Source organism: Myripristis murdjan, chromosome 5 (assembly GCF_902150065.1).
Source record: "Myripristis murdjan chromosome 5, fMyrMur1.1, whole genome shotgun sequence".
Classification (NCBI taxonomy): Eukaryota; Metazoa; Chordata; class Actinopteri; order Holocentriformes; family Holocentridae; genus Myripristis; species Myripristis murdjan.
Genome location: NC_043984.1, coordinates 22,836,548 through 22,855,514, shown reverse-complemented (window position 1 = coordinate 22,855,514; position 18,967 = coordinate 22,836,548). Strand labels below are relative to the sequence as shown.

At 40.5% G+C, this 18,967-nt stretch overlaps 1 protein-coding gene and 1 long non-coding RNA gene across 5 annotated transcripts in view; both read left to right on the top strand.

The window, feature by feature from the left end:
- The window catches only part of cpne5b (copine Vb), a 129,081-nt gene that overhangs the window by 9,343 nt on the left and 100,771 nt on the right, over nucleotides 1–18,967 (top strand). The gene's annotated exons all lie outside the window — the stretch shown is intronic.
- Nucleotides 11,960–14,301, top strand: LOC115359144 (uncharacterized). 2 transcript variants are annotated; one of them, XR_003928230.1, is made up of 3 exons: nucleotides 11,960–12,149; nucleotides 12,255–12,596; nucleotides 12,760–14,301. It is a non-coding gene; the product is annotated as an uncharacterized LOC115359144 (long non-coding RNA). The 2 variants fall into 2 exon arrangements; XR_003928229.1 differs by having other exon boundaries at nucleotides 12,242–12,596.

The following is an 18,967-nucleotide window of genomic DNA, read 5'->3' as shown; positions in this document are numbered from 1 at the left end:
TGTTCAAACATGTTAATGCTCAGAGAAAAAAGTCACATTGCATAAAACCTGAAATATGTGTCATAATAACACATTATAACAAAACAACCGCAAACTATTGTTATTTCACATGATGAATACATTAAGGCACATAATAGGCACATAAATACATACTGTTCTGACATGTAAAAGCACGCCTTATAGTTGGCCTTATAGAGGATGCTGATCAGTGTCACCATACTGTAGCATCGTGGGGGAGTTGGACCGATGGAAAAGACAAGAAGGCGAAGTTACCGCTGATAGCTCACCCGAGCCCACGTTTATTCCCTTGCAGCAGCAGAGCCAACCTGAGGCTGAGGTGTTACCGCCAAAACAACACAACAGGGTGGCCAACCCTCTGGCGCTCTGAGCTTGTACTGAGCTTGTTCTCGATAACTAGATACCTGATTCTCCATTATCATGTCCTGCATCTCTTCCCTCCATTCTCAGTCATGTTGGCTTACTTTGTTGCAACACGCACACACACACACACACACACACACACACACACACACACACACACACACACACCCTTTACCCCTCCCCAGAACTACTTCTCTGCCAATTACCCACTCCTGTGAACACCTCCCTCTATAAAAACACTATAAACCAACACAAGAACAGTAACTTATACTCAGCATTACTATATATGATTGAGGGCTAAAATTTTCTTCTTTGTATCAACATTTTCTCGTGGGTGCTACCTGAATACAGCGACGGCTGTAGTGTAACGGCATGAACTGACTGATCTGGAATTTGAATATATTGCCCATTTCCAAGTACACTTCATCTCATTTATGTATTAGTATATTGTAATCTGTGCAATGCTCACCAATAATGCCAGGTCAAACACCTTTCCTTCACAAAGTTTTTGATAATAGATTATTTATCATTGGCACATCATTGCCATTCTTGTGTACTATCGGCTATGTTCAATATACTGTAGCTATTATTAGCATTCTGAACATATGTGATATGTGTGAGATCAGATTGCCTTTATCAGTGAGCATAACTAACAACTTCACTAACAATACTCGACTGTGAGTTTTATTTTTATGTTAGCGCTCATTTTGGCGGAGCAGGTGTTACTTTTTTCAAGTGGTGGATACCTCATAAAACCTTTAAAAGATATGAAAGTCATCTCAGAAACATAGCCGCCAAAGATTTTCTTTTTTTTTTTTCTTTTTTTTTTATCGCATATAAACATGTTAAAATATACTGTACACTAAAATTTGTGAGTGTCACAGTTGTGTAATAAACAAGACAGGTGTGTGAAAAGTTATTTAGCTTGGTGAATTGCCTCTATTGTGCCATAATAGAAGCATCTGCCCTTGGCATATGTGAGGGAGTAATGGGAGCTTAATAGCTCCCAGTCAGAACTATTGAGCTAGGTGAGTCACAGCTGTGGACAGCAACCATCACTTGGCAGTTTAGAAAGATGGGCTTTTGTCCTCACTGGGACTACAACCTCTACAAGAGATGCATCCTAATCGAAAAAATGATCCAATTTCTTTTGAATCACATGCCAGAGATCGCCAAAACAGAGATAATGGGGTGTACTTCCAATCACTAGTGGAGTGCAACAGAAACAGTACAGTCCAAATCAAAGTCTGTTTTCAGCATACTGATGCCAAGACAAGATGAAGTCTCCTTTTATGATCTGTTCTGGTAATGGTATCAAGCTGATTTGGAGAAATTTACCAGCAAGGTGAAAGTAATCTGAGCTAAAAATGAAAATAAAACAATTTATTCCCGTTGAGCTCCAGCTAATTAGCTCATAGCTCCAGATATGTAGCCCCGAGGGTGGATCTGCCAGTTTTTCTTCCAGTCCCCATTGAATAGTGGAAATGAGTGGAAACCTCCATTAAAGTTTACCAAAAAGCCCCTGAGCTTTTAAGAAATTTCAGGTCCAGTTTTGACTCATCGTTTAACATGTTTTCAGGTGCTGTATGTGGGATGTTCAAGTGCCTCAACAAACAAAATAAGTGTCTATTTGTGTCCCAGGAGACCTTGTGGACTTCACTCAGCAGGAGGACATACCTTACCATCACACTCACCAGTCCAGAGACAGTATACATTATTTATAAAAAGAAAGCACAATATTATTTTTGGGTCATCACTGTGACAATAATAGCTTCACGTATAGAGACAGACTATGCATGCAATTAATCTGAAATCATGACTTATTCAAAAAAATCCTACATATACCAAAAGATCCTTTAAAGCTGATCCCTTGACTCTCCACAACAAAAGCTTTGTTTCTGAAATAGATGTAACTTCTGACTTGGAAATGTCTTCCTACAATAGCATTATTAAACTAACATTTTGAAGTCAATCAAAAATTACAACTGAGACTGAGAGGATTAATGAAAAAATGATGTAATTGCACTCTGAGTTGCACTCAGTGTTGAGTATGTGTGTCCTGGCTTGATACCAATTTTATGGCAGTTTCCCTCAACCGTGGGCTAGTCAGCATCTTATAGCGAGTGATGGTTGAATTCACACTTTAGAGTAGATGTGAGATTGTTTGCCCATTCAGGGCCCGCGGTGCTGTTTTGGCTCTGGCACTGTGCCCCCGAGTGCAGGAAGGGATTATTGGGCAAGACAGTCATGTGTGGTACGGCAAAGCAGGAGGTGTGTGAAATGTGCGTGGGTGAGATGACTGGATTTGATTATGGAGCTGCTACCAGCCTCGGGGATAATGGATGAGTGAACAGTGTGTATGTGTTTGTGTGTGTGAGAGAGTTTGTGTAATATGTTCTTGTGAATGTATTTGCAAGGCTCTATATGATTGCATTCACCATGGTTAAACAGAATTATTGGACCTAGATTATGTTTGAACTTAAACAAAAAGCTGTAAACGGTGGCGTATATGTCACCTTGCAAAAAAGTGGGCTCCCCTAGGCTCATTCAAATCTCTCTATCAATGTTTCCCCTGTACTCACAGTGACTCTAGGTAAGGCAAGAACAGTCACACAGTAAGGCATCATTTTGACCGAGTTTATGCAATGTTTAGGAATAGGATAAAGCTTATTTTGGGTTAGAGAGTAGGGTTAGAGCAGGTTAAATAACTGCACTTATGTGTAAGGTTAACATTTGGGTGATGGTTCAGTTGTTGGCAAAGATTTCCCCAACCCTGTGGAAAATATCACACTTGACTTTTGGAGGTGGATGTGTCACACAGCACCCTTCATCCATCCAGGCAGACCTTCACACAAAGCTTTTGAAAGTTGCACTTTTTGCTTAAGGTGTGATTTTTTTTTTTTTTTTTTTTTTTTTTTGGATAGAATTTGAATTTGTGCATTTCCCATGAGTTCAGCCTAATGCAGACTGTGCATGTGCATGCCAATGAATTATTTGTAAGGGGGCTGTAGCAGCTCAGCTCATTACAGACTCTCTCTCAGAGGCAGGCAGGCAGTGGATGGACATCCAACTAGGAGCTCCTCACTCCACATTCACAGTGACCCACTTTACTGAAACAATCAAATTTTACATCGACCTACTTTTGACAAAATTCCAAACTTTTTTTCTCTGAGGACATTATTTTTACAGCATAGGTTCACTTTCATTCCAGGATTTTTGTCAGCGGAAAATTCTCGCCATATCCTCTTTTGCTCCCCAATCAGTAGATGTAAAATCGGATAGCAGGAAAATTCATAGCTTACCACCTTTTCCAATCAGAAGGAAGACAGGCAAGTTAGAGAGAGCTAACAAATTCCACCCCCAACATGCGAGGCTGCTTTGCAGCCTATGACCTTTGTGAAATGTTACCTGCAGTAGAAAATACAGAAGCCAATGCAATCAATGAAAATAATGAGAGACTGTACTGTATGTGCTAATTGCTGCATGCTGTATCTTCCCTAATAGAGGTGCTGTAGGTGTGTGTGGGTTACAGAAGATCTGCACAGTGTTGATATTTTTACTGGGAAAAAAGTTATAAATTACACATAACTTTTCTTAAAAATAACAGATTTTACTAGGCTTAGTTGCATTAACTGAGCCAATGAATAATGTAGACATTAGCTCACATTACCAGCAGAGGTAGTCTAACTAAAAACAGACATAAAATGACACTTTAATAAAGACAGTGCCTGCAGCATTAAATTCCAACTTTGAGTATTATTTTCCACTTTATTGGAACATTCATGTGTTCTCTACTCTTCATTTCAATATTTCCAACATGACTTGAAGGTAGAATAAGATGACTTGCTGTAGATATTACACCAATAAAGAGGTTAACAAATTTAAATAATGTTATGCAAGTAGCGGCTTATGCAGTAGCACATTGACAGTAATGTGACGACTGAAATCGGAACGGTAATGTCATACTTTATAATTTTACGGGAAAAAGTTATGTGATTACATTAGTTACTCCAAGATGAAAGGGATTTCTGGATCTCACACAGCAGGAAGACATTCACCTGGCCATTCACACATCACATTATTGCACTTTTTAATAGGAAACAGTTTGCTTTTACTTGAAAAATTGTTATTGTTGAGATTATACGCACGTTTTTGGGGCTGCTCTGTGCCGCAGTCTGTTCACGGAGAAAAGCATCGATACAAGCTGTACATGGTGATGAACCGTGGTTTGTCAAAGTCCTAACCATATGTAACACTGCCCGTCAACTGACCTCTGTTGACTTGGGACATGACGGAATCCAGCGCTGTTGGGAATTTTGTGATGATCCCAAGCTTCCCTACCAGTCTGCCAGCTCACAGTGTCTGGCTGGCAGGCTGAGTGGGAATCTCCCCAGAGGAAGCCCTGGCCTGAATAATTCAACAGCTGGTGGGAAAAACGATCCTGCCTAGTTCAGCCATCGATCCGACACAAAAGCAATGCCAGCATTCGGGTTTGGGTTCTGACGACTGAGGTGAGGAAGATGGCTTTATTTATAAATTATTTCTGCTGCTGTAACAATTTCGCCATAGCAGGTGTAAAATGAACGAGGGGAAACTTCTTTTTTTTCTGAGTGCCTCACAGATAGCACAAACATTACAATATGTGGATGTTTACATAATTGTCCTAGTACATGTATATCATATGTCACTATTATTACAATTAGCCATGTAATAAAGAATTGCAAAAGGCAACAACACAGCAATAAAATCAGGAGAAAATGATTTAGGAATAGTTGAATGTTTTCTGATAGCTCATACTATTTTTAATAACACTCTGCTACATGTTGCAGCCAATATGCTTTCTCGCCCTCCCTTCTTCTCATTACCATCTTAAAAAGAGATTGCCCTCCTGCCTCCTCTTCTCCATTTCCATCTAACACTCCCTCTTCTCCTCCACATTACCTCTCTTCTGCCTTCCCCATCTGTTCACTCCTACTTTTTTTTTCATCTGCCACCTCTATTTTCCAACTCTCACTCTCTCCCTTGGTTCTTCCAATCTCCCTACCTTGTTCTTCCCTCCTCTTTCAACTGCACTTCCCTCCTCCCTCGTTCTGTCGTCCACATGTTCTTTCCCTATTTCCCTATTTATTCCCCTACTTTCCTTATGCTTTTCCACCCATGAGGTGTAAGGATAGCCTTCTGGTTAAAATCCATCCTAATTAAAATGTCCTTGAACACCAGTTTCTGTTCTCCTTTGGCAACATATAATCACTGGTGGATAAAAACCTCCTATCTCCAAAATGTCAAGTATCCAGGAGCTAAAAAAAAGCACTTTTTTTTTTTTTTTTTTTTTTTTTTTAATTTTTTTAATTGCTTGACCACCATACATTTTTGATTTAATTTATAAAATAAAGCGTTTCAAAATAATTCTGGACTACTCAAGGATGGAAGGATGGTGGGCCCCTCATCTGAAGTGAAAACACAAAAGTCACCAAAATTTGTGCGAAAACATTTTCACAAAACAAAAGACACGTGTAATGCATATGTACAGTATGATGAAATTGTGTACGTGTGTGTTTTGGGGATAAGAGATATTACAGTGTGGGTGTAATAATTTGATTTGTTACTTAATAAAAAAGGACTGCTCCCTAAATTGCACATTCTACTGTCTTCTCTCTCCCATATCTCTTCTTGATGCATTCTTTCCCTCCATACTCCTCTCAAGAACAGCATATCTTCACGACATTAAACCTAAAGGTGATTGAAGACTTGGAGCTGAATATCAGCAATTCTCATTTCCCCAGCAGACGTGTTCTACATTCAGTTGTGTGTGTGTGTGTGTGTGTGTGTGTGTGTGTGTGTGTGTGTGTGTGCATGTCTGTGTGTCAATATGTGTATTGGTATGTGTGTCTGTCTGTGTATCTGTGTATGTGCCTTTGGGGCACAATCAATCAAATTGTGTGCGTAAGCACCTCTTCCTTGTCTCATATATAGGTGGGAGCAAGCCTTTCTCATAACTCACAAGACAAATCCTGTTTTGTAAATTGCTGTTGGTTGGAGCTGGCAGCTGAGGCCATTGATCAGAGATCTAATTGTAAAGCAGCAGCAGTTTCCTCCTGTTACTCAGAGATGTGTGGTCCTCAGAGGTGGAGGATGGAGGGTGGGATAGCAGAGATGGGACAGTGGTATGTTTGATATGATTGATTTTTTGTGGTAATATGTGCTTTCTGCTCATGTGTTGCCACTCTCTTGCCCTGTGCTCTGTGGACCTCATTTACCCAGGAATATCAGTACGAGGTACATTTGCAGTGGAAAAAATGCATATGTGGGTCCAGAAGTTCAGTAGCTTTAAGCACTGCAATTAGATAAATATTTACAAATTCAGCCCATAAAAGAGAGGACTCAAACTATGTAGTAAATGGTCAAATGTTATTTGCGAGCACACAATCCTGCAAAGAGTATTTGCCAAAACTGTTTAGCTCCATCACGGTTGCACCTTTCACTGTCCACTCAACAACTCAGCTTGATAAATATCCAGCTCAATTTTCTCCTTTCCTACATGCATGCACGCACGCACGCACGCACGCACGCACGCACGCACGCACGCACGCACGCACGCACGCACGCACGCATCTTTCCCATTCTTGAATTGTGATGCAGTGCGTGTAAAGCAGAGGTCAAGGAAAGAGCCTGATCTTTTGAATACATATTCATGTTACACCCACAAACTGCCCTCCTGGCACTACAAGAATGCACCCTGGTTATGAACTCTTCACCCGCTGGCCACTCATGCATGTGGCAACTTTTTCTTAGAAGTAAACTTCCAGGGAACGCCACGGTGGGAACACTGCTACAACCAGTGTTTCCAGTGTGGTGGTCCATGAAGGTTTACTTCTGTTGGCTACAACTGTGTTGACATCCATCCCTCAGAATCTGCTGGTCATCACTTAATCACAGGAAGTGATGTCCAGATAATAATGTTAATCCATTTCTCAAACAGCGCCAGCTGTGGACAGAGCTCTCAGTACCTAATATAATTACTGATGTGCTCTACAGTACCGCACAGCACGAAAGAGACTATCCAATGGACTATCCAATTCCCTTTTTTACAACTAAGGAGTGCCAGCGTACAGCATAGCCAGTAATAACAGTGAAGTCTGAAATCAAAATCTCTGAGCCCCTAAAGATTTACTAATTAGCCTGTGTCAGCTTATTTATGCTGACTTGTACAGTACTCAGAGTGAGGGATCTAATCAACTCATAATTTCCACGTCTTGAAACGCCACTTCAAAAAAAAAAAAAAAAAAAAAAAAAAAGCTATTCATCCCTAGGTATTCATCATCCTTTTCTCAGCCTGCATTCAGAGTAGTTAGAGCTGCTGCACTGAGCGCTGAGGAACCTCCTGCAGGTTAGAGCGAGGAAGCTGTCTAATTATTTTGGTTTGTGTCAGATCCCCCTAAATAAAGTCTGCTATGTCTGTCTGTCTGCCTGTCTGCCTGTCTGTCTGTCTGTCTGTTGAACAAGAGTTTGTTTGTTCTCCTCGTGCAGGAGGGACTCCGTTATAGTCAGTCTATTTCTGATCTATTCTCCGAGGATCTTTTCTTTCTCTCTCGCGCAGTTACAACTTCATTCTCTGTTGTTCTTTTTCTCTCCTTCCATCTAGCTTTCTCTCTCTCTCTTTCTCTCTCTCTCTTTCTCTCTCTCTCTCTCTCTCACATACACACACACTAACACACATTCTCTGATGCACATATTTTCTCTTTCTTTTAGTTGCTCTTGGATTCGATTTCTCTCCTACATGTGCATTCTTTTGCTTTCCGTGATTCCCTTGTGCATAGAGACATACATACCAAAATCCTGCCCCCGCTGCCTCCATGCATCTCAGATCCTTTCATAATCTCATTTACATAAGGGGAAGTTATGTTTCAGGAAGTTAGTTTTGAAACCCCTCTAGTATTGCCAATCCCTTTGAAATTGATTATGTAACACTTAATGCAAATCTGGTGATACATTTTAAATATTTCATCATGTCATATCAGCAGTTGTACGATGCTATGCCTAATGCCTGGGTTAAAAGTTTATTTCTGTTCTTTTAAGGCATCTTAAGGATCCTTTTAAAAACCTAAGATCTAATTTTGAGAAAAAATCCAGTATATTCTGAGTTAAATTGTTGAAGCGAGTTTCCCAAATTGACTAAATATGGATCATATTTTCTCAGCTTAGGTTTATGTTTCATTTCCACCTTGCTCTGCAAAATAGAGACCTCAAAAAGTCAGAGAGTAGAGTAAACTAACTTCTCTCAAACTTCATTCCTATTTACTGAGATTAATGTTTTGTTGAAAGGAAGGAACAGAAGATTTCACTGTGATATTATGAGACAGTCATACATTAATTAGCTGTAATTGCAGCAACATACAGTCCTGAGGAGATATCCACTTAAGGCCTTTTTCAAAGATGCTGATTTAAGACAGTACAGGGCAAATATTGGTTTAAATGGGTTTGTTGTACAGTATGCAATAAACCACCAGAGTTTTGAAGTGTAAAGATGACTTGCATCTGTATACACGTTGGTAGCTTCATTTGCTGGAAGCATCATTAAGATTAGATTTTTTTGTGAGGTTTGCTTGTAAATTTAGGGCAGGACCGCTGTTGACTTGGGGCTGGTGTGTGGGAAGGCATATGTTATGGGGGTTGCACTCGGCACAGGATAATAAAACAATTGCTTTGATGAGTTTTTGTTTCAACAGACCTAGTTTTGAATACACCCATTTGGGCTTCTGCTACAGTAGCTGTGTGGTGGTGTTTGATGCTCCAGTTAATGCAACCTTTTGTCATGCCTTTCCCTTCCTTCCTGATTGAATGTCTCCTTCAACTATTCTGGCAGGTGTCTTTACAGGAACTCTCTGTCTGTGTGTATGCCCACTTCTTTGTATGCATCTCTTCATGTGTGTGTGTGTGTGTGTGTGTGTGTGTGTGTGTGTGTGTGCGTGCAATTTTTTGTGCCAAAATTTGTAAGCTTGCCATAAGAATGAAAGTGTGTCTGTGTGTATGTGAGAAAGATAGATAAAGAGCGTGAGTGTACATTGATGTGTGTTTCTGTGTGTGTGAGTCTTCTCAAAAAATACATTTGAACACTCTGAAATGGGTCATGAAACACAGGCTGGGATGCTGCAGTCTATTTCAGTCTTATCCATTCGCTGCATTCACCATGGATTTCACTACACTAGCTGGCAGTATTTACTTTAAACTTTAAGGTATGCTGTTAAGGCCCCATCCCAAAACCTAACCAAACCAAGCCAAACCAAACCACACCAACCCAAACCAAACTAAGCCAAGCCAAGCCAAGCCACGCCAAGCCAAGCCAAGCCAAGCCAAGCCAAGCCAAACCAAACCAATCCAAACCAAACCAATCCAAACCAAACCAAACCAAGTCAAACCAAACCAAACCAAACCAAACCAAACTAAACCAAATCAAACCAAACCAAACCAAACCAAACCAAACCACACCAAGCCAATCCAACTGAATCCAAATCAAACCAATCCAAAAACACCACACCACATACAGTAAACCAAACCACACCACACCAAACAAACCAAAAACTCCAAACCAAAAACACCACACCAAACCAAACCATGATAGTTAATTTAAGTCCAATAAACACAGCCCCCTCAACCCGCCGCCCCCTCTCCCACACACACACACACACACACACACACACACACACACACACACACACACACACACCAAAAAACATAGAATATTGTTTATCTGGAGATCAGCATGATCAGCATATACAGTATTTGCAATGACACATCAAAACAGACTGCACTGACTAATATCTGATTGATAAGAAAAGATTTCCAAGAAGCCCATTATCATAAACAGAGCTGTTTATGATGGTGGCTGATCTGTTCTCGCCCACGTGCTGCGTTAGGTAACTCTGCTCTCTTTACTTACATTTGAGGAACAAAATATAGAAGACAGCATACAGAAAACTGCTCTAAATCTCAGTCCTCCACCCTTCATTTCATAGAAAATCGGTTAGCAGCTGTCAGCGTAACAGATGAACAGCTTAGTATTCTGACACAACAGCAGCGCAGCATTGCAACAACCATGGTATTAGCCCAGTTAGCTGTATATAATGGAAACACATGATGAACCAACGGAGCTTTGCCTTTATCAGGCTCTGCCATGCACAGCTCTGCACAACCTAGTTCTGACTAATGGAAATGAGGTATTTGATCTAGTTAGTTGGCTAAACTCTCGGTAGCAGCAGTGCAAAAGATAAATTAGATTAGATTAGATAAAGTATGCATACTTGTCTAGGGGAAAAATGACCAGCTCAGTGTCTGTTGAAATTTCCTCGGCTTCAGGTTCTTCTTTCTCTTAACAGCACGGTGTTTATTTTTGTTTCAGACATTGCTCTATCAAAGGAAAGTTTGGCAAACTGTACTGGGAATTATTGCACTTTCAACTTCTGTGCTTCTGCCATATTTGCACTAAATGCTGGCTGAGCCTGAGCATTATAAGGTTAAAGATGTGCACCAGCTACAGGGAAGGAACTTTTACACAAACAAGACGGACTAGAACAAACAACAAACTAAGTGTGAGAATGTGGATAGATTACCAGCTCATCCTTCCATCATATTTTTGAGGAGATTATGAGCTACAGAGTGAAAATCTTGTATTGGTTACCTTTAATCACCTTGTACTGTCACCTATGCCCATGTTTAAATTCAGCCATCGGCTCATCCGTCATCTCGTCTTATTTCTAATGCAAAATGCTTAACTGTTTTATCAGTCATCATTTATGCTCCCAGGCTGCTTCTTATCAAGCATTTCAGATTAAGCAAGTGGATCTAAAATAGGTTTTGCCCGAGGTCCTCAGCAGAGGGTTTGAAATGTGCTTGTCAGAAAGCACTTATAAAAAGCTATTAATTATTCAATAACAGCTGAAAATGAAAGTATATGAAAAATAAAGACATTTTCTCTTGGCTGTTTTTTTCCTGTGCACTTTTTTTTTTTTAAATAAAGCACTTGAAACTTTTGTAAGCTATAAGTAAAAAAAAATATATAATTGTGGAGTGGCTGATGCTACTTCCATTGTATTTGCTAATAACCAGCATCGAGATGAGTGGATGTTCTCATCAATGTAGGTCGTGGTGGCAGTGATTGTGATGGTGATTACGACAATTATCATTGCAACAATTATCTTACATATGCAGCCGATCTCTTGATGATGTGATGAACTGACCCTGGGGGAAACCAATACACAGGACCAGCAAGAAGAAAAAAGAAATGAAACTTGACTTAATAAAATGAGACTGTCAGGACTCAGCTGGAACCTCCAGTTCCTCCCAGCCCTCTGCTGCTGCTCTGTGTGCCCCTGCACAGGAAGCGCACCTCCACAAGCTCCTGTCTGCCCACCTGTCATCTGCTGCCAGCTGTTCCCTCCAAAGCACCTGCCACACCCACCTGCACGCCCTCTGCACCACTCATCAGCCAATCATCTGTCAGCCCTCCAGTTTGGTACACACCTGGTCCCCATCAGCTCATTAGTCTCAGTTTTATTTTTCTCTGTAACAGTAATCTGCCAGCGATCTGTAATCCACACTCCAGATCAAAAATCTGCCTCAGGATTGGATTGTTTGGGCTTGTCCTCTTCCTACTGCCTCCAGTAAACTAGTTGATCTTAACATATTCATTCCTGTGTTTCTTCACTTGAGTGCTGTCTGATCTGTGACAGTGTGATCTGGCCTGAAATGGACTCCAGCAGCTTTGTTCTTTGGTAGGTAAGCAGGACACAGCTTTGAGCCCACACCAGCCCAACATGATGACAGTGGCTCAGAACATGCAGTTTCTCATTAACACTGTAGACAGCCTCTCCACCCAGATTCAAGCCGCCGCTGCAGACCCTGCATCCACGGCCCTAGCTCCAGCTGCACCTCGCACCGCCAGTTGAGCTCCTGGCCTGGGAACCCAAACATGCCATTCATTTTTGTCAAAGCACTACTTGGTGTTCGAGCTGCAGCCCCCTGCCTTTCCCATTCACCAGTCACTAAACGGATTGCCTAATTGCATAATCAGCCGGCTGGACGGGCAAGCCAAGGATTCGGGGACAGCGATTTGGGACCTGCCTGCACTTCACTGGATGCCTTCACAAAGGAGATGAAGGTTTTTGGCTATTGTGTGTTTGGCAGGGAGGCAACTAGAGTAAAGCTACAGACACGGCAAGGTTAATCTCTGATTTTGCTATTTACCTCCACATTCTGGCTGCTACTGGTTCCAGGAACACAGAGGCTCAGCATGTTTTTTTGAGTGGGTTATCTTAAGCACTGCAAGATGAGCAGGCTACTAAAGTACTGGAGTTCCTTTTGCCTCTTTGTGTCTCTCCTCAGGGCTGAGAGAGAAGTGAGTTTCACCAGACCTGTCTTCTTCCTGGTTTCATTCTGTGTGCAGGCAAGATTGAGATGGACCAGTCAAGATTTAAGGCAGTCCAGGAGTGGCCGCAGCCCATTACTCACAAGGAACACCAGATGTCTCTGGGGTTCGCCAATTTGTACAGGAAGTTCATTTGTAACAGTTCAATAGCTCCACGACAAACCTCTCATTTTCCTGTGGTCGTGTGGTCCCCTGCTGCTGGGGAAGCATTTTACAGATTTAAAAAGCATCAAACAATCTTTATTTATATAGCGTCAAATCACAGCAAAGGTTATCTCATGACGATTTAAAAAAGCACCATGAGAAAAGGCGTTGACATCTGCCCACATCCTAACCTCTGTTGATGCTTCAGATGCCTCAGAGGTTGTTGAAAGATAACAAGTTACATCCCTGTGCCTTATTCTTCCACCCAGAAAAACTATGATAATGATCCTAGCGGTCAAAGCGGCACTGGGGGAGTAGAAACAGTGACTGGAGGGAACGGAGAGGCCGTTCCATGTGTGGATGAACTACAAGAACCTGAAGTACATCAGGGCAGGCAAGCGGCTCAGCTGGGAACAAATAAAGCAATTACCAAGACACTTCCATAGATTATTACATCTACACACAAACTAGCTGCACAAACACAGAGAAAATCAATGACAATCTGAAGAAGCAGTGACTGACCTACTAATCAGGAGACAGTGGTCAGCTCCCAGGTGTGAATGTGGGTCTATGTATCGAGAGCAGGGTTGAAAATACCTCTAAATGGATAAAATACTTCACTATATAGGGAGAAGTATGGAGGAATCAGTTTTCCTTCCTTTTCATCCTTCCGATGGAATAAATGTGGGTAGTTTTCCTCAGATTTTCTTGTCAAGAAATTAAAACAATTAGCAGCTCGCCTCTCTGCAGGCTCTGTGAGCTTTCTGTGGATATGCTTAATTATTTCTTCCTCTCTGCTACATCTGATTTTGATGAATAACTTACTGGTTCAAGATCTACAAGAGGGCACTGTGTGAATACAGGCTTGTGGGGAGCTGAGCCTGGGAACTCCACAAATTAGGCCAAACACAGCGCAAATCAGATCACTCGCGCTACAGCTTCTACTACACAAAGGCGCCGAGATTTTTTTTCCTGCATAAAAACGTGTCATTTATTCATGAGAAAATCCTACACATCGCATCTTTAATTAACTACTTATGCACATATACATGCGTACAGGTGGGTGGTTGGCTTGTTAATCAGGTGCTATGCTTTAAAAAAATCCATTATGCTTCTCTCCTCTCTCTGGTTTCTTTTCCTAGCAATTTAGTCTTATGTGATTGGTCTGTAGTTACATGAATATTGTAAAGGCACTGAGGCCTTTAGACTCATTAAAATTGGTTTCTGAAAACTTTTGGTGATACAAGTTTACTTGTGTTCTTGAAATGTGCTCATTGTAAGTTGGTCTTGAGAGCTATATACTTTAAATAATAGAATAAATGAAAGGTCAGGCAGACTGTCTCTATATTTGTGTGCATATGAAAAGATGCTGTAAGAAATATGGCCACCTCCTCCACAGCATTTCAATTACAGAGAAAAAGAAGAAAAAGTGAATCACTGTTTTCTTTGGACTGCTGGAAAAAGACGACTGATTTGGTTGACTAGATGCATGTTGCATGAACACAGACAGATTAAGAGGTACCTGCTGCTATCCAAACTGTATTAAAATATCATTTATTAAATACAAGTATGGCATAAATACCCTCCAAATGCTTAATTCATGATGACAATAATACACTGATGGATTGTTTTCAAAGTTTTAGAGATCAAACAACAGCAGTTTAGTCAGAGACACTTATGTAAAGGAATTAACCATTTATTGAAAATGGTAATACTGTTATATTTGGCGGACAGGCTTCGATTTGAGGGAGCTTTGGAATTCCTCGCAGCATGAGGAATCTGCTGAAGCAATAATCCCCCTGCATAATAAATCATAACAATTAAAACATAGCAATAGGCACAGCTGAGAATATAGCTAGCCAGCACGACCTAGTATGTTTAAAGTAGCAGGCGGATGTTGGGGTAGTGGAGGAAGTTGCAGCAGGCATGGCATAAAACAGCAGTGGGGCAAAAACTGAGAGCTTATAAAGAGTATTTTGAACCCTTGCATGAATATAATTGGATAACTAGTCAACTGGGCTGAGCAGCCGTTTGACCATGAGCCCTCTAATGCAGTTTTCAGAGACTGAATGATATAGCTGTTGCCAATCAGCTGATGAGCCACTGACCTGTCAGATGAATGCATTAAACACCGGGTTGGGTTGATCAGCTGTGATGCTTGCTTGAGTTCACTGCTCCGCCTGAACTAATGCAATGCTTCATTTATAATCTGCAGTCTTGCTGGAGTGGTTTCTTATGGCTCACAGCCAAACAATAACTGTAGTTATCTGAGGATATTCTGACTGTAGTTTCCTTCTCGGGTAATGAACCAAGGGAATCAATGATTAAAACAAAAACAAAAACATGTCTCCTTTTGTGTAAGAATAGTTGAAAACTACATTTAAAAAAAAATTGTCACTGAATCCTTTTATATTGCAGTTATACCTGTTAAGCACTCCTGTGTGTGTGTTTAATACAACACTGTAATAGTTTTCTCCTATCCTCTCTTCTTTTAAAGTGTTTTATTGTTTTCTTCATGTCTATGTTTTATAACAAATAATTCCACTGCTGCCATCTCCTGTAACTCTAACAAAAGCTGAATAAAGGTCATGCAGCAGTTTATGACAAAACAAAATACATTCTGGCCAACTATTTATAGTGAAAGATTTTTTTTATTATTTAACTAAACAGCAAACTTGATTTCTGAATAATAACAATTATTACATACAAATACTCACACAGCACTTAATTTGGGATGATGATAATACAGTGATTGTCTCCACCGTTTTAGAGAAAATGATACGGTAAGCTGCAACATTTATGTAACCTGTAATCTTGCCAGTTGCTGCTTTCTTAGATGGCTCACAGCCAAACAATAATGAAGGAATGGAAAGGTCACATTATTAAACAGGGATATCTGCCTCACAATGTGTGCTAATGTGCCCTTTGAGAAGGAGGGGCATCCAAATGCAGCTGAATATGTATTTGGAGAAGGGCTGAATAACACATACCAAGCAAAGCATAATGAATCTGATGAACAGCACCTGTTCTTAGCTCGCTGGCATGTGTGACTATTGGGATTGGGAGAGAGAGAGAGAGAGAGAGAGAGAGAGAGAGAGAGAGATAGAATAACCCTACTCAGTAACCCATGAATGAATTCGATACAAAACACTGTTTTCTCCATTTTTCTGAAAAGAGCTACTGGGCCCAGAAATTATCACTCTTCACACAAATCTGTGTTTGCCTCTCAAAAAGGTTCAAAAAGTTTCCTCAAGCTGCAACAAGCACATTGAAATAAAAGTATACTAAGCAAAATTGACTCAACTGACAAACACTTTGGAACAAGGACATAATTAGATGGTTGGGTCCACTTGGTTCTCATTGTCGGACTTACTGCTTATTCAAAGATTTCTGTAAGATGAGTCTAAAGGGTCCTGACTTCAATCGATCCCTGGCAGTTTTGCATAGTGCCCCTTTCTGAAACACCTTCACAAGTAAGCATGGTAAGCTCAAAACTTCAATATCTTACCCCAAGTGCTATTTGTTTTGCTGTATTAGAGTTGCTGCAGTGCAATATTTCCAACTCAGATAAAATGACTCTAAGAAACTGCAGTGTGTGATCCCATTCACTATTTTAATTAACTTGCCCTTGGTGGCACTGAATCCTGCAATGTTTTTCTTAAAGTTTTGGATCAAACTGAACCTTGGACTCCACAGCGAGTACTGTACATGCAGTATCTTTTCTGATATGAACATGGTTCATATCACAGGAACAGGCAGTTTGACAGCACTGATCTTTCCGCTGAAATGTCTTGCTATCACAGAGTAGCTGTTAGTAAGGTCTTTGTAACTTCAAACATAGGACGACAAACATGGGATTTCAGGATTTCATATATTCTTTTTATTTCTTTCCATTTGTCAAATGCCCTCTCAAGTTATTATTGAAAGCCACAATGATAATGGGGAAGGAAATGCAGGAGCAAAATAGGAGATCAGAAAGACTCGGGCTGACAAAATTGCAAAGCAAAAAATTCGGAAAACAGAGAGGCCAGTAGGCTCTGGCATCTCGAGGGATGGTTCTCATGTCATTGCTGTGACCCAGCAAGCAAACAAAAACATGAAGGGTAATAGTGTTAGGTACACAGCAGCTCCTGGCAGGCATTATGAAAAGGTCAAGCATAATAGAAATGTACTGCAGAGACAGAAAAAAGAGGAGGAGGTTGAGAGATGAAGATGGAGGAAGGGAGAGAAAGAGTCACAGAAGAGATGGATAAGCATCAAAATCAGGCTAAAGGAGGGATAAAGTGAGACAGAGATCTGAGCCAGAAACTAGAGGAAAAAATGAATGAAAGGGAGAGGAAAGACAAATAAGAAGGAGGGAACTCCCTGCCACCTTCTGAAATTGTTATACATCAGGGAGAGAGAGCAGGGGGACATACAAAAGAGAGAATAGGAGATTCTATTAATGATGAAAAATACAGGCAAGCTCAATACATTTGTAAAGACAATTGACTAACAGAGCAGCCTTATCAAAATTCATTAAATGAGCATGAATTTTGAAGTGCAGATTACTGATTGTGAATGCAAATGATGTGAACATAACATTTCTCCAGCACAAATTGGGTCATGTGGCAATACCAGGACACTTTTAATTGAAAATGTTGCCTAATGGTTCGATTTAGGCAAGTAAATCAATTTTGGTTAAGTTTAAGGGCAAGGTTTTGGTTATAAAAGAATGGTTAAACATGTAAGCTTCAACCGCAGCAAAAATGGGTTAGGAATTGGGTGACCAGAGTTTGAATTTGAAAATGTGTAGATGACGCGATCCTTGCACATAACCTTATATATTGGCACCAGCGAAGAATATATGACACATTCTTTTGTTAATGAAAAAGTATTTATCTTACTTTGTGCACAGAGCACCTACTTGCATTACAAGACATCATCCCAATGTCGCAAACACATCAGGCTCCACAGAGAAAATGGAGGGTGGAGTGGGACAAACAGACCAAATAACAGGCAGTGTGAAAAACCCTTGACAGCGTCTTTTTTGGTTCTCACATTACAAAAACCTATAATCTTCTGTCTACAGCCATTGCTGGAAATCGAGGCACATGGTACACAGACATGCTATTCAATTCCCAGGGTAAAAGTAAAATGTGTTCTATGTCAAGTGATTTTTTTTTTTTTTTTACCAGTGAAAATTGTAATTAGTGATGTTAATTACCAGATTAATCAATGACATTAATATGGTGATTAATGTTACGAATCACAGTTTAAGAAAACTAATTGATTGGCTTGCTTTTAAAATCATTGAACCAAAGGATGAAGAAGTTAATTGTTAATTCTAACGTACAGACTATAATTGTGTAATGGTCAACAATTCTGATCTTATTTCAAGATACATCAATACTTTTTGCATGCACTTTTCTCCTTAAAACATGCTCCTTGGTCATCAAAGTGCTTGCATTCTGTTTCGAGAGTGTCTGTAATCTTATTCATATGTTACAAACCCCATACAAGACTACATGTACCAATTTTGTCTTTTTTTTCCCCCACTGATACTCCTGAACTGTCATTAGAGAACATTTGTCACTCTGCAACTCGGTTTGCATTGATGATGAAAGTATGAGGTTGCACTCTAAAGAACATGCCATTGCAAAGATGGAGCAGTGGTGCTGGTTGGCAATCAGAGATGGAGCCGAGAGTGCGGTAAACATACAGACGTGGAGGCAATCAGCCTGCCACTGTGTGAACTCCCAAACCCCACAATTTCCTCTGCTGATGCACCTGCTAGCCAGCTGATTTTGTTGTCTGTGAATCTGTGAACAAGCCTGTGTGTGTGTGTATGTGTGTGTGTGTGTAGTAAAGGAGAAAGCTCACATATAGATACACACACACATACAGAGTATAGGTTTATTTTTTCCAAAATGTCTACAGAGATGTTCAAACGGTCAGTTTTTCACAGTGGAATGATCATAACAGACTTTTCTGTCAAAAGAGACATGGACGGCTGTGCTCAAGTACAATATGTGCTGTACT